Source organism: Anas acuta, chromosome 27 (assembly GCF_963932015.1).
Source record: "Anas acuta chromosome 27, bAnaAcu1.1, whole genome shotgun sequence".
NCBI lineage: Eukaryota > Metazoa > Chordata > Aves > Anseriformes > Anatidae > Anas > Anas acuta.
The window spans coordinates 3,452,374-3,477,307 of NC_089005.1; the positions used below are offsets into that span (position 1 = coordinate 3,452,374).

At 43.8% G+C, this 24,934-nt stretch overlaps 2 long non-coding RNA genes across 8 annotated transcripts in view; one reads left to right on the top strand and one right to left on the bottom strand.

Moving 5' to 3' along the window:
- The window catches only part of LOC137845270 (uncharacterized), a 190,024-nt gene that overhangs the window by 60,998 nt on the left and 104,092 nt on the right, over positions 1 to 24,934 (bottom strand). For 2 of the 7 annotated variants that reach the window (XR_011090150.1, XR_011090159.1), the window contains 4 exons: positions 8,192 to 11,413; positions 6,093 to 6,183; positions 5,733 to 5,846; positions 5,005 to 5,120 (listed from right to left, as the gene is read on the bottom strand). The exons of 3 other annotated variants lie outside the window; for them this stretch is intronic. This is a non-coding gene — a long non-coding RNA (uncharacterized lncRNA). Of the gene's footprint in view, positions 1 to 5,004; positions 5,121 to 5,732; positions 5,847 to 6,092; positions 6,184 to 8,191; positions 11,414 to 24,934 lie in introns of those variants that run through there. 2 more of the 7 variants (XR_011090152.1, XR_011090156.1) reach the window with 2 other exon arrangements.
- LOC137845379 (uncharacterized) lies at positions 12,372 to 16,462 on the top strand. The gene is made up of 3 exons (XR_011090199.1): positions 12,372 to 12,456; positions 12,845 to 12,944; positions 13,036 to 16,462. It is a non-coding gene; the product is annotated as an uncharacterized lncRNA (long non-coding RNA).

Here is a 24,934-nt window from a genome sequence, read left to right on the forward strand (position 1 = left end):
CTCTTTGAAAAAACATCTCACCCATCTGCACCGGCAAGACCTAAACAGGGGAAAACAGGGTTTGAGCCTCGTCAAAGTCAAGGAGGACAGCAAGGGAGAATGTGCTAAGATACACCCAAGCTGGTGAAGAGGAGGTGTAAAAGACACCATCTGGATAGCCCGCATCACAGGGTGGATTTGCTCAAAATTAGGATAGATGAGGTTGAAGTGGTAATATTACTCCTCTCCTTCAGGGCAGCCACGGCTCCTCCAGGTTTAGAAGGGCTGCATCAGGCCAGCCCCAAGGGTCCATCAGCATGGCTGGTTGGGACAGCAGCACATGGAACCACACAGGCAGCAAAACTTCCCCTGGTACACGCTCCTAGCCACCAGCAGCAGTGCTTTCAAGGTCTGCATTGCCATATTTTATTAGGTAAGCAACCAACTTGAAGCCCCTGGGCACCAAAGTGGTTGCTTTCCCAGCACTGCTCATGTTCTGACTACTGCTTTCTTCCAGGAGGGAACCCGAACCCATAAAACCCACCAGCCACTTCTCTGGGGAGACAGGCGTGCTGAAATAAAGACATCACACAAAGGTAGAGGCTAATGCAGGGCAACAGGCTGGTAATGTCCCGGCTCCATTATTCGAGGATAATTGAACCCCACGTCTCTCAAGACAAAAGCCCCTGCCCAAAATCAGCTGGACTCTGGCTCATGCTAAATTAATAGAACTGAGGACAAAAAGGAATTATTAGCTCCCCTAGTGTGACATGCGATGCAGCATGCTCAGTATTGAGGTCAAGCTAAACAAATCCATTCCCAGGCCCTGAAGTCACAGTGAAACTGAAATGGACTTTTTTTTTTTTGGTCATCTCTGTGTAAAGCTTCTTTTCATCTCTGGTCATTTCTTTGTGCCAATTAGTTGCAAATGAGGGAAGAGGCGGAAACCGCAGCAAATTTCTGTCTCCTGTTAAACTTCCAGCTCAGTTTTACACACCTCAGAACTTCTCACACTTCAAACCAGCCACGGACAAACTCGAGTATCTGAAGCGAACCTCCAAACCTTTTGAATTTTCCCTGGCATATGCAGGAAACACAGCTGCCAGTCTCAGTGTACATCTACTTAGACTGCCGTGCAGAAATACACAGAAACTATTTTATAACAGACTCTTTCTATGATTCAGCTTCAGTTTCTGCGTTCGATGACTAAATATTGGTTACACGAGGAGGATTTTGGCCTGCGTTTTCCAGTGCTGATCACGGCATCTATTTGCTCCATTAACCGTGACACCAATTTGCCTTTCGTTTGAGCGCTACGGAGTCATCTGCATCTGTTTAAACTGCTGAGCATTCACTTGTAATACTGCTTGCAGAAGCTGGAAGATGCTTGGAAAGTCCCTAAATCCTGCTTCCAGCGACACTGGTGCAACCCACACAGGTTTCCAGCAGAAAAGCCAACGCGTGATGCCAGCCTTAAGACCTCCTGGAGTACACAGGCGCCCCAGGCATACACCCAAAATCTTGTGCTAACCCCCAAAACACGTAGCAATCATTGCTTTCTAGCAAAATAACTCCTCCTGCCCCATGAGCTGCTGCTGGCCGGGGAAAGCTGGGTCCCCACTGCCTTGGCTGAAAGCCTGCGGAGCTGAGGCTGCGTTTCTCCCCGCAGGTGGCTGCGCTGTGCCCAGGCAGACCTGGGATTTCTTGAACGCTTCCCTTTCTGAACACAAAACCACTGAGCTGTTGAGCTGCTACCAACCCGTATTTGCAAGCTGGAAAGCAAACAGGAGAAGTAAAAATAAAACGAGCTAAGCAGGCTCGGTTATCGCAGCTTTGTTGCAAAGCTTTCTCCGGTTAAATTCAAGCTCAGCTGAAGGAACAATGCAGCCTCTCTCCTTGTGTTTCCCTGCACAGGGCACCTCTACAAATAAACATTTAAGAAACACAATCTTTCTCCCCTTCTCTCGCTTTCTACCACTGTGATTTACAAGGTGAAATTAAAAATACACACATCCTAGAGCCTGGAGTTTTACATCTTGGGTCGCTGATTTATAAAAGCTGCCAGTGAATTTTAAATGCTCCGTTTTGATTTAGAAATCATCGCTTCAAAGTTGCATTTATCTCAAATATTCAGCTGTATTGCACATCACTGGAAATCTGATTTATGGATTGCAAAATGTATGCAGATAGACTACAAAACGTATTTATAGATCACTCCCCCTAATAATAATACATGCAGCTCACCCACCCAAAAGATATTCACGTATTCATACATGTGTAAATGTAGATATGCGTAGATCTCGCATCTTTCTATTAAATCCTCCTTCCCTTCACTCCATTTTTTGATGCTGAGATCAGGTACCACGTCAATATATAATGAGAGGCTCTGTGATGTCTTCCTTCCACCCCCTCACCTGATCACTCCTGCTAACACGGATAAAATTCAGCTTTAAGCTCCATTTCCAGCTCCCCAGGTGCCTCTTTCTCCTGCTGCTGCTGTCAAAGGCAGAAGCTGGATCCCAGCACGAGAGCTTGAAGCTGCACGATGGCAACAACGGGCTAAGGAATTGGGTTCTTTACCCAATCTCTTTGGTGAGGGTGTGGGATTGCCTCTGTCGTCCCATCCTTTCCTCACCAGGCTGGAAATACAAGAGATTTAATCAAGCCATGAGGGCGTAGTTTTCCTTATGCTTGAAAGGAAAAGACGTGCTTTTCCCTCTGGACTCATACAAGGAACACTGGAAGAAAAAGATGAAGGCCAGATCCTTTATGGGAAAATGGAGCGACTTCCAGGGGAGCAACTTTTACAACAGACTCATTTTCTTTTCCCAATTTTGCTCCTTCAAAAGCTAACGATTCCTCACCTCTCACATGCAAAGCACATCACCTGCTAACAAGCATCACACAATGCCTCATCACCTACTGATTTTGATTAATTAAGCCCAACAGCAGCAAGAAGTTGGGCCCCATTGTGTCTGATGCCCTAAAAAGCTCTGGCCATACAGCCAAAAGAGCTCTCAGCCTAAACCAGCAGCTTTTGCAGGGAGCAGAGCTTGGGAAGGGATGAGATGAGTAGCGCATGCATAAAATAGATGCACGGGCTGTTTTAGGCACTAGTCTCGGGCTTCCCCACCTAATTTAGCTGATTTCAGCTTGAAGTGCATTACACTCGTCATGCTCCTGGATGTGCTGATGAATGACTCGATGGATGAATTACTGTTGAGGAAAAGGGTCAGAGGCTCACCTTGGCCTGATGTAGAGCCGGGGGCTTCTCCCTGCTTCTCTCTTTGCTGGCTTCATCACGACCACCAGAAATTCAGCTGCAGAAATCACACCTCCCCTCGCCCTCTGCATCCCAGGTGGATGATTGGTTTCCTGACTGGTTTCATTGATTCCTGCTGCTTTGGGATCACCAGGCAGAAGGCAAGCAGAGGTGTGAAAGGGGTGTTTAGAGCACCTTGACATCATGCAAAGGACCAGAGTAAAAAAACAAACAAACAAACAAACAAAAACACACAACTAAGAAACTTCTGAAATTCACCCTTATGCTGGCTCCTCCTCTCAGAGGTTAACGTCACCCTGTGCTTATGATTAAAAACCAGCTAGCCCAGTCATCCGCAATTATTTATAGACCGAGGAGGTGGCATATATTGTGCTAGCAGCACTTTTCACACTGATTAAGTTTGTGTTACAACCTCGTGTACACTGAGGGCTGCTGACAGGTTCCTCCAGGTTAAACACGATGCTCTCCATTGAAACAGAGGCAGAAGCGCCTTGGACTTTCCTCCCTCCTTCCCCAAGAACAACAGGAGCTGGGGAGGGATGAGGAAGAGAGGACAATCCTCTTTAACCTATGCCATAGAGAGGAAAAAATTCAAATTAGGTCCACCAAAAAATCTATTTTCCCAATCTAGAGTTGTACTAATCCAGCTCATAAAGGCTTTGCCCTGATTCCTTGAGGGAAGGGATTTCGGGGCTACCAGGGAACTGGACTGAGCGTCCCTCCCTCCCCTGGGGAGGCCTTTCTGTGCTAAAAGCTGTCGAGAGGAGAAAATGCACACGTGGAGGGAAGGAAGGGGAAAAGCGACTCCTGGGGGACGGTTATTTGCTCAACTTTCTGTACAACAAATTCCCCGTGCGCAGTAAGTTTTGAGTATTAATAGGTATTTACCCATTTACCAGCCAGAAGGCAGGTTTACGAAGACACTGAGCCGAGATAAATAATAATAAAAATATAATATGAGGGAATCCATTATCTGACTTAAAGCAGGGTAATTAAAAGCCGCACGTTTCAGCTGCCAGAAGCGGTAATTCACATCGTGCTGCAACTTTACGGACACGTTTCCATTAATGCCATCAGTTATGAGTAATATAATTTCCTCTTCATTGAGCACTGCTTACCCAATTTCACCTTTTCCTTAATAATGCACATTACTAAACTCTCCAAACAGTTGTGTAATTTAACTAGGTGTGGTAAAAAAAACCACTGATTAGCCTGCCTGCAATTTGGAACATGCAAAGCAACACACAGAATATGATTCTTCAAGAAAAATTCAAATTTAGGAGAGCAATGGGATTTGGGGCAATGGTCTAAAAGGTGCAATTACGATAATATGCTAGGAAGGCAAAAGATTAAGCTTTTTATTATTCCGTAACATTTTTTATATTTTATTGCCAATAATTACATAGGTTTCTCCTCTATTTTCACTGCCTCAACATCTCCTAGGTTAATTATGCTGTCAAGATCATGTCAAAAAGCCACCGCTAAAATTATGATTCTCATTACACGATGATCTAATCAATTTTGTGTGGTAATTTTGGCCCAACCTATTCTACCAACATACACATCTTGTACATGGAAAAATCTATTTCTCTGTCACACTATATTACCCCGGTCTTCTTGTGCCACTACAGCTAAGAGCCTGTCAGCAGTTCTGCTGCAACCTCTTATGCCCAACACAGACATTAAAAAAAATCATTTCTGGCTGACACTTGACAGACACTTTCATTACAGAGGACAATTACATTTATTTGGATTTTCGGTTCCATTTGAATAGACAGGATCAAGCCTCACCTGTTACCCAAGGGCTGTTAAAAGTAGAGGTTGATCCAGGAACCGGTACCACGAATCTAAACCACTCCTGGAAAAGAAAAAATGGCTTGCTTGATACTTAGGTAACCAAACTAAGGGTTTAATTTTACTGGCATCACAGAGCTGAACTACATTTTGTTAACCAAGCACACAATTATCGAAGGATCTGCGCCCTAGCAAATGTCAGAAGATGAGATACAAACAAAAATCTCTGAAAACATCCCTAACAAAAAGCTAAAATGACCATAATCTGTGTGAAACCCTCTGCTTTACTGTTGATAATGATAACGATTGTTTAAATAAATGTACACAGGGTGTTATATAAATAGGGAATTACCAGTTCCGAAGTTTTATTCTGGGACAGCAAGCACTGCTGAGGTTCAGCACAGGTGGAAATGTGAAATAGAAGGTCAGAAGCAAGTAGAAAGGTCAGGAGATGTCTGGAGATGGCCAGCTCTAAAGAGATGATGCAAAAGTTGCCAGACTTTCTCCTTCCCATGGTTAACTAGAAATGCTTCAGGCCTGCCTGCATGCCCACATCTTGTGTTTGCTTCCTACAAACATTTCAGTGGTTGGCTTTTTCCTGCCAAAAATGTCTCGGGGAGGGGAGTTTCAAAATGGCATATGCGAACATGCCTAACGACAATGTTGTAAAACATACCCGTGCTCAAGTTTTTGCTCCTGAACAGCTTGCACGATCAGCAGTCAGAAATAATGCTTCGTGGTTTACCAGGCTCATCACGGAGTGAATGGCAGAGTCACAGACTTGCAGCTCCTGGAGCAAGAAAGATGCAAGGAACTAATCCACTGGAGACAACTGCGACGTGCTCGTGCCCAAACAGCGGTGAGGCTGAATTATGTTCCCATGCAAAGGCCAAAACAAGGCCAAAAGCAGTGCTCCAGCCCCACCGAAGTCCCACCAAGAGCCAAGCAGCGCAGAGAGCTTGCTTTATTGCACGGAGAATGCCTAACACTTGAACTGAATTATTCAGTGCAAAAATATTTTCCGAGCTGTAATTACCTTGGCACACTTTGCGCGAAGAGGAATACAGGTGGGGAAGGTATTAAAATCCTAATCTCTATGATCACGACGCGCTAGTCTCTCGCAATCCCTAAACAGCATACATAACAATTTAAACCACGTGTGATTTCCAAGCAGAATTCAATATATATCCACACAAATAAGAAATCATGCAGTACCATTAAAAAAGATGGGTCAGCTCTGCACAGAGCAGCCTAGCTCAAATGAATTCAGCAGAAGAACCAAAGCATGCATTAGCCAAGGATCAGGCACAAAGCAGTAGCTTGAGTTATACTGCTGGCAAGACACCGATTTTAAATGGGCTTTGCATCTAATAACAATTTGAACTCTCGTATAAAAACAAAAGCATTCCCTCCTTGTAGCACTCAGAACGACAAAAAAAAAAATAATATTAAAGCAGGCTTATTCACTGCCTGCCCTGAATTCCTCCAAACTGCAGAGCTGAAAAGTTGCATCAACCTTTATGTAAGAAATAGGGAAAATCAGCTCGTGTGGACAAACTGCCCTCTGCCTCTCAGCCCAGCCAGGATCCATCCATCTCAGCTTGCTTTACGGTATCAGGAGCTGCCTTCCCTTGCCCAGCACACCTCCTGCCTCTGGGTCTCATATCTCGCCCCTCTGGAGAACACAACAGGTACTTCTGCTCTCTTCGATTACTCTTTGAGGAGCCTGGGCCGACAAACAGATCACCTCCTCACCTCCTGGAAGCCAGGAACCCAACGGGACATCTGCTGAGGTTTGACACGTGTGATAAATGCACTTCATACGAGCAAGCGACCGATGTTTCTTTCTGCTTAGCCAATGCCTCTGCAATTTTTCAACCGATAGTCAATCATCACTGGAGTGTAAATAGTTTGCTGTGTGGATTGGCTAAGCTACCTATTAATCAACCAGATTAAAAAGATGATGGCAAATCTCCAATAATTATGCAGCGTAATTAAAAGGCTGGGAAGCCTGATTTAGGGCTTATTAGCCCTCTAAGTCCTTCATTAGCCATATTAGTTTCCTGCATCAGATTCCAAGGGGAAAATATTAACGTTGTGCTGTGAGTCACAAATATTTGACCACTACTTTTCAATATGACATTTACTCCTGAATTTTTTGACCTTGGGAATTTCAGTGTACAAGACCAAACCTGCAGTCTTTAAGTGGAAAAAAAAAAAACAAAAAAAACATACTTTACATACGGGAAATATCCTTTTTTATAGATCAGGATAAAAACAAGATCAATGACGAATAACCTATTTTACCCTAATGGATGTTCCTCTGTACCTCCATTCTTCTGTCTTTCAAATGGGTAAAGAATATTGATCTGGCTTAATAAAAGATTTTGATATTCATTCTTTTTCCATCTCATGCGTACAAATTTATATTTTTTGATATATGAACTGCACTGTAGGAAGAAGAAGAGTGGGCAAGTCGGTGATTCCCCCCTCAAAAAGGTGACCAAAACCCAAGTCAGATATCATTAAATAACCTTGCAATCTCTTTGTCCCTCTTTAACTAGAGTCAGACGATCTCTTCCAATTTGCCACTAACGCTTAAGATGATGGAGACAAATGTAGATGACAAGGGCAGAGTTCGCAGAAGCTGTCCTGCAAATCAATCTGCTTTCCTACATGCAAGTTCTCCGAAACAAAAGATAATTCTCCCCAAACTTAAATGCTAAACAGACTGCTCCAATGCACCGAGGTCAGGACAATTATGAAGATGTGGAAATGGCACCAGGAATCTCTAGAGATCTCAGGTTGCTCTCTCAGAGTCTGTAGGCAGGGAGAGCTCCCCTGCGATCAGACCCTCCAACAGATCACCCAGCCTGGGCTGGTTTCTGCTCAGCAGCCCGGGACCGTCCCCTCCCACCAAATACGAGGCAGAGCTGTAAATCGTAGGACACAAATGCCAAACCACAGAAGCTATTATTGCACAAACAGCATCTGGCACCTTTTGACGGGCTGCAGCAGCAGATGCCAGCGCACAAATGCCAGGACTTCTCAAGTGGCTCACCCAGTGTGATACCAACTGGCTACCTTCCCGCTCCGCTCCCAGCTGCCAATGATTCTTCTGTGCAACCTCCTCACCTTTGAGCAAGAATTGACATACAGCCCTGCAAAGCTCAGGAAGATGTGCCATTTTTTTTCTTCCGTAAAAATAGAGTTCTGCTGGGTTAGTGGTTTCTGTGCTGTAGATCAACAGCTCCCGGTGTCACCTTCTCGTTTTCTCTGCTGTCTCCCACGTCGCACTGGGATCCCAATCCTTCACCCATCACCGAAGCACAACCAGACACCCGACAAATCCCCCCCCCGGGAACTTCTCATGCTGTAATTTCAGGTACCCATCCCCAGACCACAGTCACATTTAAGCAAGCGTTGTAGATCATAATAATTCATAAGATCATTAGCAACGTAGATCATAACAATACTCAGTTCCCACTGAGACAGAGGCACACCAGGCTCTACAGTCAACTTAGTTTCTCAAGTTAAAAACCCTGTTGCTCTGCAACTCCGCTCCTTTCATCTTTTTTTTTTAGGCTGCAGGTTGTCTTGGACAGGTATTGGCATAGTCCCTATTAGCATGGTTCTGCTCTTTAGTTTTTAATGAACTTCACTGTTATAATCTCTGTGTTTGTTGAGAAAAACCTCATTTAGACGATCGGATGGAGGAGCTGCCGGTCAGCCAAGGACAGTCACCCAAATGCACCGCTGCCACCTACATCAGGGCAGGATCCACGCCACCCACCACCACAGCACCTCCACTGCCACACTCCGCTATCAAACAACTGTCTCTCCTCCAACACATCTGTAAAACGAGAAGCTCCTCCTGCCCTCCTCTTTAACGGAGCTTTCCAAGCCCGATGAATTATTATTTTGGCTGGGCCAGCAATGAGCTAATCAGAGCTGCTTGTTTCTAAAAGCCTCTAAAGCAAAATCCAGATTGCTGCTTGTCTCCGTCTCTCCGTGGTGCTGAGGCACCGCTCTTCCTAGGACGATGCTTTTCTACAAAACAACATCCCTGCTGTAAAACGTGAAGGGATCTGTTAATTAAGTCAGATTGCCAGTGGCTCCTGGTGGGGAGGCAGCTGCACTGCATGTTCCAGTGTTTTAAAAGCATCCTGGTGTTCAAGAACATTGTCATTATTTTCTGTATGGCATCCTCCCGAACACCATTAGGCACACTGAAACAGTGCGTTTGCTCGTCTATCACGTTGCAGGTGATCGGGTCTCTCTGGAAGGCGATGGCTGCGCATCGCATCGACTTTGCACGCTTCCTTCCTCTCCGCTCTTCCAAGTGGGCAGCGAGGGTGCTGGTTTTAAAGGGTTTACAGCCTAAATACATAAAAAACTTAGATAACAGCCAAATCCAATCAACAGAGAGTCGGGGTGAGAAGTACAAGGTAACTACATACAATTATTTTCAGTGTTTCAGGCAGGCACAGCCAGCCAGCTGCTCTGTCATCGCTTGCATGTAGACTCAGTACAGCTTCATCCCCGTTACTGAAGCATGAAAAGGTCAAACCCCCAAAAGGCCCCGGAGCCACCAGTTCCAGCTGTAGGAGAACCGTTGTCATTGTGGAAAATAGCCATAGATTGTCTGAAGGGAAACATTTTACAACTCTGACCAGGTTTAGGGTGCTGTGGAGAGTCAGGGATTGCAACACGTCGGCTCCAAGCAGCAAACTGCCTCTGGGCCAAGCCTGAAGGGCTCTAATTTTGCTTTGCATCCTGTAGCCAAGCAGCTTTATAAGTATTCTGCATCTAGAGCATACTAGCACATCATCTGGACTTACTCAAAGCGAGTGTGCAGGCACCATGGCCTGAGGAGCTCTGCTAATGACCTTGCTTCTTTGCAGGAGCCGGGCTGCTGCGGAGGCACTGCTGGTAGCCAGGTAGCTCGGAGTGAGCCTGAACAACCCCTGCAAGGCACGCTGACAGCTTGGGGTGCACATCTGAGCTGTTTCCTGAGCAACCCAAAGTGGTACAACAACAGGACAAAGGCTTCTTCACCCACCTCAGGACTGCAGATGGAAGAGCACCGAGAACTGGGCAGAGAGAGCAGAAGGAAGGAGGGGGACTTTTGGATCAAGGGCTCTTCTCAGCGAGGATGAAAGCTTTTATGGAGAAATGAGGAGACTGGGAAAGCTTAGCATAGTGGTTGGGAAGGGTTGATGACTTGGCACAGCTTAAGAGGTGACAAGGTAAGTGGGACCAAGCTGTGGAGACCTGTTAAGACACAGACACGCAGCTCCCTTCGCAGGGCACCCACAGTCCAGAGCAGCAGCTTGATTGTTCTGTTCTGACTGCTTTATGTCAGTAATGGCAAAACACGTCTGCTCAGCTGCTGAAAAGACAAAAACCAGGTTCACTTAATGTCTCCATAATCATAGAGATAAAAACAGATCTCTTACAGCACCTCATTAGGATCCGTTGCTTTCAGTTTGTCTGATGAAACTGACACCAGGGCACAGGCAATTCCAGTTTTATCTTAGTGAAATTGCTGCAAATTTAAAATTATGTGTATGTATGATGGGAATAAATGCCTCTTTCTCAACTTCTAGTCGGGAGGAAAAAACACACACGTGAGTTAAAAACAACACCAGCAGCTGCATCTTAATGAATCCTCATCTAACGAAGCCCCTTAAAGCTTTAAGCTGACGATCATCTGTGTAAACTGGAAAGCCCCAGTATGGTTTGGTGCTCACACAGCTGCATTTTCTCAGTCTTGGCAACACAACTTTGGAGAACCTGCAACGTGCTGAAAGCCTCTAGAGCAGGAGCATCCTCTTGTACACTCGACACCTTCCTTTCTCTGGGAGCTAAAAGAGGAGCAGGTGGAGATGACAGAGCTTCAGTGGTTTGAGTGATGAGATCCTGCCATATAAAAAATCCTTCCTTTTTCTTCTGTTCCCAAAATATTAAGAGGGCAGAAAAGAGAGTTAAACGGCCCGTCTGGAACACCACCACCACGGGGGCAGAGACAACGGCAGTCTGAATCCTGTGACACATCAGGCAGGCAAAATAGCTGAAGGCAGCTTAATGTGATGCAATTAGCCCAGCGCTCCTCCTCTCCTGCCATTCACGAGGAGGGAAGGGCTTAATCAGCGTGGCGAGAGCAAACGAGAGACAGATCTGGAAGTCGCCTTCTCCGAGCACCAGACAATAGGGAACCCTCTAGCTGAGGGATGGATATCACTAAAAGATCCTATTTCTGCTGCTCTCAACTGGACCTAGTCCTAGGCAAAGCACCTGGGTTTTCAGTTCATAAAGCAGGGCCAGGAGATAACTGCTACTATTACAAATAATTGCCTGGAAAAAAAAAAATGCATTAGGGTAAGAAAATACAGAGCACATAAAAGCTCTCGTTAACATTCTTTATACGTGCTTATCATGAATTTTATACAGGGTTAAATATATTTTCTGGTGACTAACACTGCAAGGCTGAGGATTAAAAAGGATAATGTACAATGTGATTTATGAAGTTTTAATGGAAAATCCCCATGGGTTGTGTATAAATCTTATTTATAGCTTTAAAAGTATGTAATATACTTATTGTATATTTTAAAAACTGTGGGAGTGCAGTCTCTGTCATAGTTAATCCATTAAAAAAAGCAACTCCTAGGGGGCTCCTAGGGATAAAGCATTTGATATTTTAGAGACTATCAGTGTGTTCAGTGTGAAATGTCCAATGTGATTTGGTTAGTGGGGGGAAAGAGGGAATAAAAGAACCCAAACCGTCTTGAAGGAAGGAACAAAATGGCTGTTTTAGAAGTTAAGCTTGATCCATTTGGATAAAGGGGACAAACATCAGGGTGAGAGGAAATTAAATCATTTGCTGTGGGCTCTGTCCTGATGTCTTTGCTAGCTAATCTCTTCCAGAGGTCTGAACCGAGGGCTCCATCTTTGTTTTTAGATTAGAAGAGCCACCGTGGGTCCCCTCGTCTTAGTTTGTGAGATGATGCATGTTCTCCTGGATGAAAATAATCATATTAAGTTGAACCCGCAGAATCCAGGGGCTGGAGCTGGGGAGGGAAGGGAAGGCATGGCGTTCTCTGGCTGTTTTCTCTTATCCTTGTGAAAGTCATTTCTATTTTTTTTTCCTAAAGGTTATGAAATCAATTTTACATCAATTCAGGATATTAGCCCATGTACTCTGCGCTTTAGCTTGACTTAAAAGGGGGAAAAGGAGAAAGCGAGTTGTCTCTAAAAAAGACTGTCATCAGTGTAGATAAGCTGATAAAAGGACTAACGAAAAATTTCTGTTTCAGACCACATTGCTTTGTTCTTTTCAGTGGTGGATGTTCATCCTTTGGGCATTGGCCCAGAATACACCCGTAGCTCCTAATGAAGAAGTAAGATTATCTTGCAAGATAAAACCAGGCTATATGAAATATCCTGTTATATATTGTGTGAGGTTGTTGGTTGGTTATCTTTAATAATGGGGTAAAATCCTAGGGTCTAGCCAGGGAAACTAAATCCCTAACCTCATCTAAATTGGGTACAGAGGTTGGAAAAAGGGTGCCTGAAAGTTAGTTTTGCTTTCTTGTATTTCTTACAAGTTCTTCGAAGGATGTTGATATATGTGAATTCCTAGACCAGGCAATCAGAGCCAACGATTCATTTCCAATGTGCCAAAATGAGATAGCATGGCACTTTGGATGAGAATATTGCATGAAATAAGATTTTTTAATGATATTTCTGAGAAATGATCATTCTTCTCTCCAACCACGCTCCACTCAGATTTATTCCAGCTATGTCATGTTGCTCAACATTACTGCTGGGTGTCTTAATAAAACTGTGAGGAATTCAGACATATTTTGGGCTACCCACAAAATAAAAGGTAAGCACGTGCCAGACATGCTTACCTTTTGAAAGGTGCTCAGTATGATCATTCAGGTAATATATTGATGTTTCAAGTATTTTACTTCCAGGTCAACCTCTGGTTTTCTATTTTAACAAGGCAACTTGAGGATATAAATCATGAGCACCCTGATGAAACTGGATGTTTGATGAGATCTGTAATTTGCTCAGTTGCGATAAATCTGGTCTCCAACGGAGTACTGACACTGCACCAGGACCAGGGCCCCTCTACACCAGGCCAAATAAACCCACGTGGAAAGAAACAGTCCTCACCTGAATTAACCTACAAGCTAAATCAGTAGAAAAAATAAAGGGAAATTTAACATCAGGAATTACGGAAGGGACACAAGTCTTGCCAGCCTTACAGTGCTGTGTCTTATTAATGCATCACACCTTTCTTTCCCAAGGCACAGCCAGGATCTAAATCTGCCTTCTCCCTTCCGAATTCACACATTCAGATAGAGATCATCTCTTATGCTCCCTGCAGTAAAAATAGGGACGATTCCAAAGTGGAGCACCCGTCTCCAGTAACTGAACTGGAAGCCTACAGACTTACTTATGTCCCCACTTTCCTCCTTGGGGGAATAATCAGGGCCTCGCAGAACGATGGAAGGGATTTTTGTAGAGGTACATCCTCTCTGAAGGAACTGTCTCCTTCTACAACCCCCCTTTTTCCATGGTGTCTCCATCGCCATTGTTTTTAACCTTGATAAATTGGCGCACACGGTCTTGTTTCTTCTTCCTGCAGTAAATTACCTGCTTCAGTGCTGGTGCCACACACCAGATGCACTCAACATATGGCACACGGAGGACTGCCAGAGAGGCCCATTACGTCCTGATGTTCAGTTCATTTGAAAAGATGTCATGCAGCGTGAGCCCAGGCAGAATTGCCACTCCCTCTGAGCTGTGAGCACTGGAGAAGGGTTTCACAACACCGATACCTCAGGTGTCTAGCTTAGGTGAAACCAAGGATTTGAGCGAAGGACCTCAGCTCCTGTTGCAGGGGGAAGAGGGTGCTGCTGCTGAAGGAACAAGCCAGAGCAGCTGAGATAAATCTGAAGTAGTCTAAATGGATCGTGCCCCCATTTCCTCAGCTCAGGGCACTTCTCAGCTCAAGAAGAAGGTTACATCCAGCCTTTTGGTACCGAAAGGGACGCGCTTGCATCACAGCAGAGAAACAGCAGGGAGAAATAGCACACGTCAACATGCAGCACTTCCTTCACCACCTATGAAAACACCTTGAAGGGATCCTTCATGAGATACGGAAACACAAAATAAAGCAAGTTGCCGTTAGAGGCTGTGCAGAAGAAAGGCTGAGCAGAGAGTGCAGAAGCAATGTGTCCCTACAACAACTGTCAGCATTTTATCAACCTGGCCCAAAAGGTTCTCGAGGACTTTGAGAAGTGCTAACTTATTGGCAAGCCAAATCATCACCTATAAAATATTTACGCTTCTGACAGCCTTATAATCTGAAATTCAGAAAGAGAGATCTCCCCAGCATTTTTCAGAATGGGAAAGACAGCTGAGAAATTAAAGAAGGGTGATAAAGTTTTAGCAGATAATTGCAAAAAAGCAAGCTTGAAAACAGCCCGGCTAAAGATACATTACCCAGCAAAATGGTCTCTTGCTGTTATCAGAATAATCCTTAGGGGCATCTTCAGTCCTATAGAATTTAATAGGAATGAAGCCCAAGAGGATTTTGAAGCAAGTGCATTAGAAGTCTGTATTTGTTATAGAAAATGATAACCTTTCTATAGGGTTTTAGAAGCTCTCCAGCAGAATTATATAGCATAGCAAACATTTCCTATCACATTTTGTAGGATGATTTAAAGTCTTTTTTTTTAATGCCAGTGTTACAGATACTGAAAAGATCACTACTGTTTATCTTAGAGAGGAAGAAAATACCTAGTAGCAGAGGAAAAGTATGATGAAATAAACCCTAGAGAAAATAGGATGAAAATTTCCGTACACCCTTTTGTGAACTGTTAGGACAAAAATAGCTTTTCAACATCATATTCAGATATCATGAAAAACAGGAGTCAACTCATATCGGAAAAAGGAGTCAGCAGAAATCAAGAACATTCAGAGTTATGGGATTAGCCCTGGATTTGGGCTTCAGGGTCACAATGTAAATATTTTGTCATGAATTAATTTAACAAAATTGTTCAAGTAATAGCATCGGCAGCCTCTCCCCACAATCAGACATGAAATTAATAGGGAGAAATTGTTACCTAATGTTCAGTGAATAGCAGTGGCTGGCTCTCTCCAAATCTCATTTCTACAAAGCTACTTTACAGCAGAGTACAGCAGTCTCCAATTGGAGATAAACATCAGGCAAAGGCCTTTCTATTTTGCCAAAGGAACATAAAGGTGCCTTTTCAGAAAATGAGAAAGTGCCTGTACTTTCACTGCCAGCTCAGAGACCGGTGTACCTCAGCACCCATTACAAATCAAAGGCATGACACTCTTTAACATCAGTTCAAGGTTTTGTCCTTAATATTTAAAAGGACAGTCTGCGATCCCAGGAAATTCTTGTAAATGTGAATGCTTCACGCACAAATATGCTGTGACATGCCTCAAATATAGCTGTACAGTGAGGGTTAAAAAACTGCCAGAGTCTAAAACACTTTCATGAATTCAAAAAACAACAAAAAAACAGACGTCAAAATCCTCCTTTCATACGACTATATTGCTAGTACATCATTAGCTCCTGGGGACTTATTTCTGATTTGTAGCAGAGAATGGGAGAAGTGAGACCTATTTATCTCCCTGCTGGAAAGTCTCTCCTACATTAAAGAAATCTTCTTAGCCCTTTGCTTTTCTATTGAGTTTTCAAAAGCAGAAAATCTAGAAAAGCGTTATACTCATAACTATTTTTTTGCCTTTAGTATTCAGTCTCTCACAAGGCTGCCAATGCAGAAATTATATTAAAAGCAGCAGCAAATTAGGTTAGAGGATTAAGGAACAGCAAAGCTTTTTGAGGTGTGTTGTGCATCTGATTTTCCCCTGCTTTTCACCTCAGGTGGAGATTGCAGGTACTCGTGCAAAGCGAGCACACAACCTTGGAAAAGCAGCAGAGAGGCAAGTCTGCAGTCTGTAGTTAATGTTACTCCACCATCAATAGGAAAAATGTTATGAAGGGGGGAAAAAAACAACGTCAGTTCCCTCCTAGTAGAAAGACCCAGGAAGGCAGAAGAGGTAAAGAGCTTGATCAAACTCTATGAAGTCTGGGATCTGCTTCATGAAAATGAGTTCCCACTTTCCTGTAGCACTGACTGCACCTAAGGAAAAGTGAAAACCCAAACAAGCATCTCTCCCTACGTAAGGTTATCTGCAGTCTGTACATCTCAGGCCAGCTTCACCCTTGCATTTTGCCTTCAACCCAGAGCAGATGCTAAATTTTGAGATGAGTCAAAGGGCAAGACCTTGTGTCTGTCTGTACACGCACACGTGGTATTGCATTTACAACCCGTACAGAAAACCTTGAAAGTCAAAACAAATCCAGAAATAAATTCAGACTACTTAGTTCTGAATTAGGTGGTCTAAGCAGCAGTTCAATATAATTTAATGTTGGCCAAACTAGGTCAATTGGTTCAGTTAAACTAGGTCAACCTCAATTTACACTTGTGAGTGTCCCACATAAACCCATTGACTAGGTTAGCTATCAAAGGGGTGACTTGCTACTAGCAGGTTTATAGCAGGATGCAGCTTTAAAAGCCCCCATGAGCTCGGCTGTTCGTGGGTAGATACTGAAATATGAAGGACAGTTTTCTTTAGATGCAAGTTTGTGAGATATATTCAGCTGAAGCTCAATCCCTGTGGCTCGAGAGTCCTGATTCATTTCACTTTATTTTTCTTCCTCTCTGGTGGTAATTTGTGAGTCCAATACAGCTCTTCCTACTGCAAGGTAGGGAAAAAAATCGGGAGGAAGCTGGTACAAGAATCTAGCAGGAATGCTGGTAACATTTCAGTGGAGAGACAGCAGCAGAGGGCTGGATACTCACCAAAATGAAGCACGGAGTGGTACTCGGCTGGGCAGAACCAAATGCACTCACACCACCTAAGAACCAAACCTGAGCGTGGCATTTAGAGGTTAAAATCGAAATGAATCATTCAGAAACCGGTCCCTTACCAGCTGATTGTGCCAGCTGTCTACTTCCTCTAGCTGTGATTAATTCCTTGTCATTGCCCAACATGTGCACTGAAAAGCTGGTAACGAGGAGTTCTTATTAATAGCAGGTGTACAGCTGGGTCATGTCTGCAGAACACAAGCATTCCTTACCATGAGCAAGGTCTAACCTAGTCAGGAAAGGGAGCTTTCAGCTGAGAAAGGAAACAGATACAGAAGGAGCAGCAAATCAGCTGTCCCCCAGCTATTTAGCTAACCAGGCACAGGCTGCAAGCTGCAAGTTTGAAGGAACTTCTTTAGCTTGAAGACACCCACTGGTGCAGAAGGAGCAGGACAGAAATGTGTATGCTTGTGCATTTAGGTAGCAGGATGATATTCATCGGCTCTTGAGAAAAATGCATCCTAATAGTTGGTACCAGATGTCCTCCAATCTGCACACACAACCCCTACTGCCATTTCGTTTTGGAAGGGGTGCAGAACTAGCCGTCTGAGCGCGCGCGATCATTAAGAGATCTGATGGCATTTAACAGCCCCAGAACCCTTGCCAAGATCCAATTTGCTTTATCACCTCCTGCCTAACCAGAGTCTCTTCGTGTAAAATCAGCGTATAGTTTTTGACAGAAGGCCAAGTAAAACCCGAATTGCAAACTTTTGCTAACTCTGGACCGTTCTCAGAAAAATAAAATGAGCCGATAGCAGGGAAATCCCAGCCTCCAGCAGCATATTAAAATAATATATAGAGACAAGGCAGACAACTAAGGAAGAGCTATTTCTCTCCAGAAATATACTCATGAAGGCTACAAAATCCATGGTAGACACCAGAAGTGGAGCCAGATGTTCAGAACCTGCTGCCTTAACCACAAAACTCCTCACCTGCAATTAGTGTTGTAAACACAAGCAAATTCAGTTCACCTAAGGTCAGTCCAGATTGCCCTGATCTTAGGGACAACCCAAGCAGGACGGCACGCTTGTGCAAGCTTCTCCCACTGCTGGGGTCCTCCTGTAAGGAATTTCCTGACCACTGACCTAGTTCAGGAGCCTGCTCTGATGCAAGCCCTCAAATAAGGAGCTGGGCTTCACCCCGTAAAGCCGCCGTGCAGCACGGATCCTCCCGTTAGCGCTGAGCATCATCCCCAGGCAAGCACGGCATAGCTGAGTCAGCACAGTGTGGCAACCAGCCTAATTACCCATGTTAAGAAGATAATTATCCCAGGCAAAGCACCATAATGATGCTGCTTCTGGGACTCAAGCTAATATCTCTGCGCAGGCACAGCGGTTTGCTGGGATGGGTAAAGCCATTTTGGGTCGGGCCATGCAAGTGATCTCTGTGCCCTGCTGAAAGGGAAGGAGAAGGTGAGGGACGGCACTTCCACTCCTCAGTCCCCTCACCAGGATGTTTGTAAGATTTATGGGCTGAGAAGGCAGACAAAGCTTGAGCAACTTCTTCAGCTCCTGCATTTCAAACAGGACTCTGAGCGGCTGGCAGGCTGGGTTTGCTTTCATGGCCAGGTCCCAGGTGAAACTAAGTAGAAGAGCAGCTTTAAAAAAGAAAACAGTAACAGCACACCCCTTTATCCGCGTGTTAGTTAATGGTCCAGAACCTGCTGAGAGACCTGTGGTCGTGTGTCTGCATCCACTGCCTTCTGCCTTATGCTTTTTCCTCTCTCATTGCGACTTGCGTTCTTCCGAAATCTCAGCTGACGGCTTTTAAAAAAGTTTTTTTTTAAGCAGATCTCACGGCAACAATCACACGCAAGAATTCATTGAGAGGAATCGAGTGCTTTGGAAGGAGAGTATGGAGGGGTGGGAAAGAGGGGGAAAAGAAATATGATGCTTTCCGGGCAGCTTTTTTTCTAAGAAAAAGTGGGTCACGGTGTCATAGCCAAACTCAGCAGCAGTGATCGATGGTAATCCAGGAGGAAACGTGGTAGCACATCCCTAATACACTTTCTGAAGCACAGCCTAGAAGTGAGCACACGAGCTGACGATCCCATATCTGACAGTAACAACCCTCTTGTGTGTAATGGTCTTATAAACAGGGGCCTCTCTCAGCACATTAAATGGGAAAACCGAGGCAGGGAAGCGACCTGCAGGTCACACAGCAGGTCTGTGGCACAGACAGCAACCGTGCATGGATCTCTTGGCTTCCTCTGCTCTGGTCATCCCATCAGGCTGCTTGCTGAAGATAAAACCGACTGCCCACAGCCCCTGCGTGGCTTCTTGTTGCATTTTTCAAGTGATGGCTAAACTAGGGCTGCAGCAATTTCTCCCAATACTCACGCACTAGGAAGAACTGACACCTGATTTCCAGCAAGAGATGAGATTTTTTTTTTTCCCGAAGACAATTTCCAGCTATTAGAAATTGTTATTTCATTATCTCTCCGACTAAAAAGCCCTTTATAATCACATGACTTCTCCTTGTGGGGATAGACTGTGATCAAGTTTCCTTTCAGCAGTATTTTGATTAACTTAATAAATTGAACTCCTTAATATTTTTGTTCTAAGGGGTATTTCCACCCTTTTTCTCTGAGCCTGATCTTCAGTAATAGCGATATCCCTGAAGAATAAAAGCCTGTTTTTTCCTTTCAAACTTGGAAACCTGATGACAAAGGAAAACCCGTTACTATTAGCAGAGCATTTTATCTGGTGTTAAAGCGAAAAACCTGCAGCTGCCGCTAGAAGAAAAAGAAAAAAAGCGATTCCAAAACCTGCTCCTTAAAAAACAAACAAGTTAGCAGGGGAATTTTGTTCTACTAAATACTGGCTTCTCGATATATGATTAAGATGCTATAAACCCTGCTCCCCAAGTCATCGTGTAATCCTCGAATGCCTGTGAAGCCGCAGCACCAGGAGCATCTCAGTGGTGGTGACAAAGCCACGTGTTGGCACTGCCTGCGGATCCTCCACGGCTGCAAAGGGGAGTGCCAGATGCTGACACCAAACATCTCTCCTTGCAGATCTCAGAAGCAAAGTTTGCAAGAATATGAACAGGAACCCAAAGGAATACGTTAACTTTTCTTTTTTTCTTTTTCCTTTTAAAATTGTTTCAAGAAACGTCCATCTCCTTGACTTTAAATAATCACAGAGACTTGTAATTCTACCTAGACCAGTCCTCAGTTTTGCCTCAGTGCTATCTCCTCCTCTTCACACGAGTGAGTTTCTCACGACATGGGCCACTTGACAACTTTGTCTTTTTGTTCTCCCCTGCAAGTTTAGCATTTTCTTTGTTTTAGCTGATTTGGTGAACTCCTTAGAATGCATATGCTTGTGCTCCCCTGTGATTCACAAGTGACTTAAGCAATACAGGCTCATCAGTATAGCTAAGGAATCTGAGAACTGCTAATATAAAAAGAAAAGGCATATAAATGTGAAAAGAAAAAGAAGTTTAGTAGGAATTTCAAGTTATCAAAAGCTATCAAACAAAAAGAATTACTAACATTATTGCAGTAACAGTCTCATCTGACACCTGCTGGGGGCTAGGAGTACCAGAAGCAAGGGACACTCCTTGTCTTGAAACAAACTTTTTGGTCTAGTGGCACATGATGTTCAGCGATGCCAAGGTAGTAACTGGTGCACAAACTCACCCTCTCTTCCCTCCAGGTTAATGCTGAACCTCAGCTAGCCTTACACTAGGCACTTCAATATGCTTACCCAGTTGCAGCCTGCTAATGTTGGCGATTCAGATTCGTATGGCTTATGTCCTTTCTATAACTCATTTGTCCTGTGATACTGGACAGGAACTTTCAATTCAGACTGAGCAGAGCCCAAGGGGAGCCTTTTTGTCAAAGGACCCCAGTTCCAATGTTGCTGTTGGCCTACGTTATTCCCTTACAGACGTACCTGCTGGCTTGTACCTTACTGCAAAAGGCATATATATTGATTTTCCTGCTCTGATTCTTTACATTTAAAGACAACTAAAGATCACTGAGTATGAGGAACGAGCTTTCCTGACTGCTTCTCAGTAACTCCTGCATGATCAATGCAGAGCCTGTGCTGCTCCTGCTCTGTCAGCAGAGCAGCCCCAACACACCTGGTACATCAGAATTGGCCTCTCTCTTTTGACAGACGTGCCCTGCTTGTTTTCCAAGTGATCCGGAGGGTGCTCGGACTGTTGCAATGTATCCCCTAGGGCCCCATTACACTGAATATTCAAGCCTTAAGCAACCCGTCTTTGGGCATCTACTACAGAAACTACATCAAAATAATGTTCTACCCCTACAAAATTGCCATTTAAAAAAATGCTTTTCTGAAAATAGACTTGATAATTAGTATCTCTGATTGCACAGGGAAAACTGTTGAATCTGTTAGAATACATTTTAAATGCCAGCTTTCACTTCCAATGCAGTGTGAGGAAACTGAAATTCCCAGCCCTCCACCCACACAATCCCAGGTACCACTGAAAGATTAATGACTTTTCCAGGCCACCTAATGCTAAAAAGAACAGAAACAGGTTTTCAACACCCGTGGTTTTGCCTTTTACAGATGGAACAGGCTTGATATAAACGAGTAGGACTAGAAAAACACGACTTTGGGGCTATTATTAGCTGCAAACATCCGCCTTGTGGCCCTACCCAGACATCCCATTTAGGACTGAGCACCAGTAGACACCGTTGAAGCAAAAAGTTTCTTTCCCTTTTGGCATGCAGTCAATAAGGAGGGCATAATAAGTCTAGTATGCTAAGCCCATAGAAAGAAATCAATACAGAGTTTGTAACACAAGAGACAGATACAATATAGGAAATAACTTTTCAATATTGAGCACTACCTTGCAGCTCAGCTCCCGTGCACAAATTACCCAACCCAAGAGCCACAAAGATTTCAGAAATCGCAAGCCTTGCTTCACTCAATGAAAGTTAGATACTCCAGCCCCCTGTATCTACCTCCTCGGTGGGAACTGCCCTCTGTGCTCTGCAAAAATATTTAGAACTATGCCAGAATCGTTATGTGGCTTCAAATATGTGGTGAGGATGAATATTCCAGAGATACCCTTCAGTCATGCTTCCTAAGCCACTGTACAAGGAAAACGACTCGAGGGTCTTGATGCATCTGGAAAAAAAATTCCCATATTCTACGTTACTGTTGATGATCTTAATTTCACACTTCTTCCCATTTCTCCATTTTAGCAGCTATAAAACATATGTAAAGACTTTCAAAACGTGTGGGTTTTACATCCTCCAGGTGATGTACACCAGAACTGAAGTACTGAGCACCATGAATTTGTCCCAACGGCGGTGGTTCAGAAAAAAAGCCAAGTTCTCTAAAGCCAGCTATTATACCAGAAGACTTTCCCAGTCTAAATCCTACAGGATTTCTTGCCCTTTGTTTTAAAATGTCAAAAATCATTAGTGCACTTACACGGGTAAAGCAAGAATATTTTTACTAATGCGACCTACGTTATTTGGTGAGGTCCCGTAAAGGTGGCAGCAGCAGCAATGGTTTGCCTTCATTAGCTACGATGACCATGGTTCTTGCAGGCTCACTCCAATTGCTGTTAGCAATATGCTCTGCTACAGGAAAGGACTTAAAACTCCAAGACACGAATTTGTGAATTAACTCTATGCAAATTCTTCACGCTTATCACTAGCCAAACCTCAAAATATTTAGTTGTCAAGAGTTGGACAACTAGAAACTGTATCAAGACGCTCAGATTTTCTACAGGTGAAGAGACCTAAAGCAACAAGACAGGCAGAGTGTTAGAGGACCGTTTATTTGCACCTTCCTGGGGTTATATTAAGCACAAAGGAATTCAGTGACACAGCCACTGACCTTGCGACAGAGTCAGGAACCAAAGTCACATCTTCTGAACTTCTGTTTTATGCCTTAGACAAAGTTTTTTGTCTTGTAAACTCCTCTAATGAGAGTGGTGGCTTCAAAGGTGCTCACAAAGGCTACACAGATCTTTTCAACAGCAGCACTGTCATCGACTCACTTTGAAACACATTAAGTGAAACAGAAGAGTCAGAGTGATGAAAACTGCTTCTATAAAACCAAGACAACCTTGCAACAGATGGGCAGGAATTTCAGCACCCTCTGTTCAACATCCCCTAATTACTGCTCTGATTTTCTCTTTTCTGGCCCTTCAAGTGACCACGCAGAAACAGCGGTGCTTGTGATACATATTCAAGACACAAGACAATTGCTGACAATAATTGGATTTAGCAGGTTTTTAGAGCAGAAGGCTGATGCATACAACAGCCATAACTGTACTGGCAAGATGGATCTAACAGCCATTAAATTTTAAAGCACTGTAGGACCCATACAATATTTGGCAAGCGACTATACCAACAAAATTATTTTCTTCGTAGTTCATAATGGCATGTAAGGCACCTAAGTTGTGCCCAAAACGGGAGATGGCTGTTTCTGATGTCACGTTTTTGATTAGGGGGCAACTGATTAGATGCAGATTAAGATGACCAGAACCTGGTGTGCTTTCAGAAGGACTGAAAACATGATCCAGAAGTTGAACACAGCTGTGTCCAAAGGGGAGCAGAAAACGGCCTTCAAGTATATATATGAAACTAATATAAATATTAAATACTTATATATTAAACAATTCTGCACAAAAAATGTTTTCCACACCCATGGACAGAGCTTATATTATACCAGAAAACATGCAAGCTAGAGAAAAGTTTTTGCAGTTGAGAAGGCCCCGAAATAGCTGCTGCCTCCGAGTTTGTGACATCTCTGATGGCTTTGTGAAGTCTCTCCCAGCCCTATCACCCACAATAGCTGAGCCCCCAAAACTGAGTGAAACAAAAGCCAATACCTGGAAGATGGTGCTACATAAATTCAGCCAAAAGATGCGGTTTCTGAAAGCAGCCAGCTACTCAAATAGTGTAGTTAGGAAACCAGCAAATTCTGTGTCTCTTGGAGTCCTAAATCGAGGCTCTATTTCCTCCTGAAAGCTATCTGAAGGCTCCCAGAGGCATTAAAGTGTGTGTAATGCAGATGTTAGGGAGGGACAGCTTTCTAGCCCGTGTTTCATAGGATATAAAAGCTGATTATCAAATGATTCTTTCTGGCCTTAGTAAAGGACTCTCTATGAATTAGAAGCTGCAGAAGAAGAAAAAAAAAATCGGACGAGAGATTTCTTTCATGAATTTGAGAGAGATAGCATCAAAATTCATGTCTTGAGGTAAATTACAGCATTACTCAAAGTCCACGAACAAACTGTTAGCTTGCAAGTAAGAAAAAATCAGATCACAAAATGCCAGTCCTTCAGGCAGGAGGATGCAGCTAGGTCTCACCGAATTTCTTTTAATTCAGAAAAACACCATGTAGGCTAAGGGCTTTTTTTTATTACTATTTCATTCTTTTTAAAGGATCTCAGTAGCATATACTAAAATAACCGGCTTCAGGGTGTTACAAAGAAGAAACCTTCGTCTCCACAATTGAGGCAGGGGGAACAAGTCCTTCAAGGCTGTTATCAATTACTACACCACGGAGGAAGGATATTAATAGGGCTCTTTTGTAAGTTATAAGCATACTGTGTATTTAATATTTTGCTTGGTTTCTTGGTGCCACTTATTTCCCAACAACATCCTGGCTGTCAACAGGCATACACAGAAGTACTCATTAGCAGTATTGAAGGATGGTTTATAGAAGGTCAAATAATGGGCCATGACAAAGCAATTATGTTCCCAGCTATAAAGGTCACTTTTACTCATCATACTAATTATCTTGACAGGACTACATTTACTTCCACTGATTTCAATGCAGAAACTTCACCAGCACCTTAGCCTTTCTGATTTCAACGCTGCAGTTGCCCCGATTGCTCTCGCTAATGCACGCTTCCCAGTGCAAGACAAACAGCAAAACCAGTCTCCTGGGGGGAACGAGCA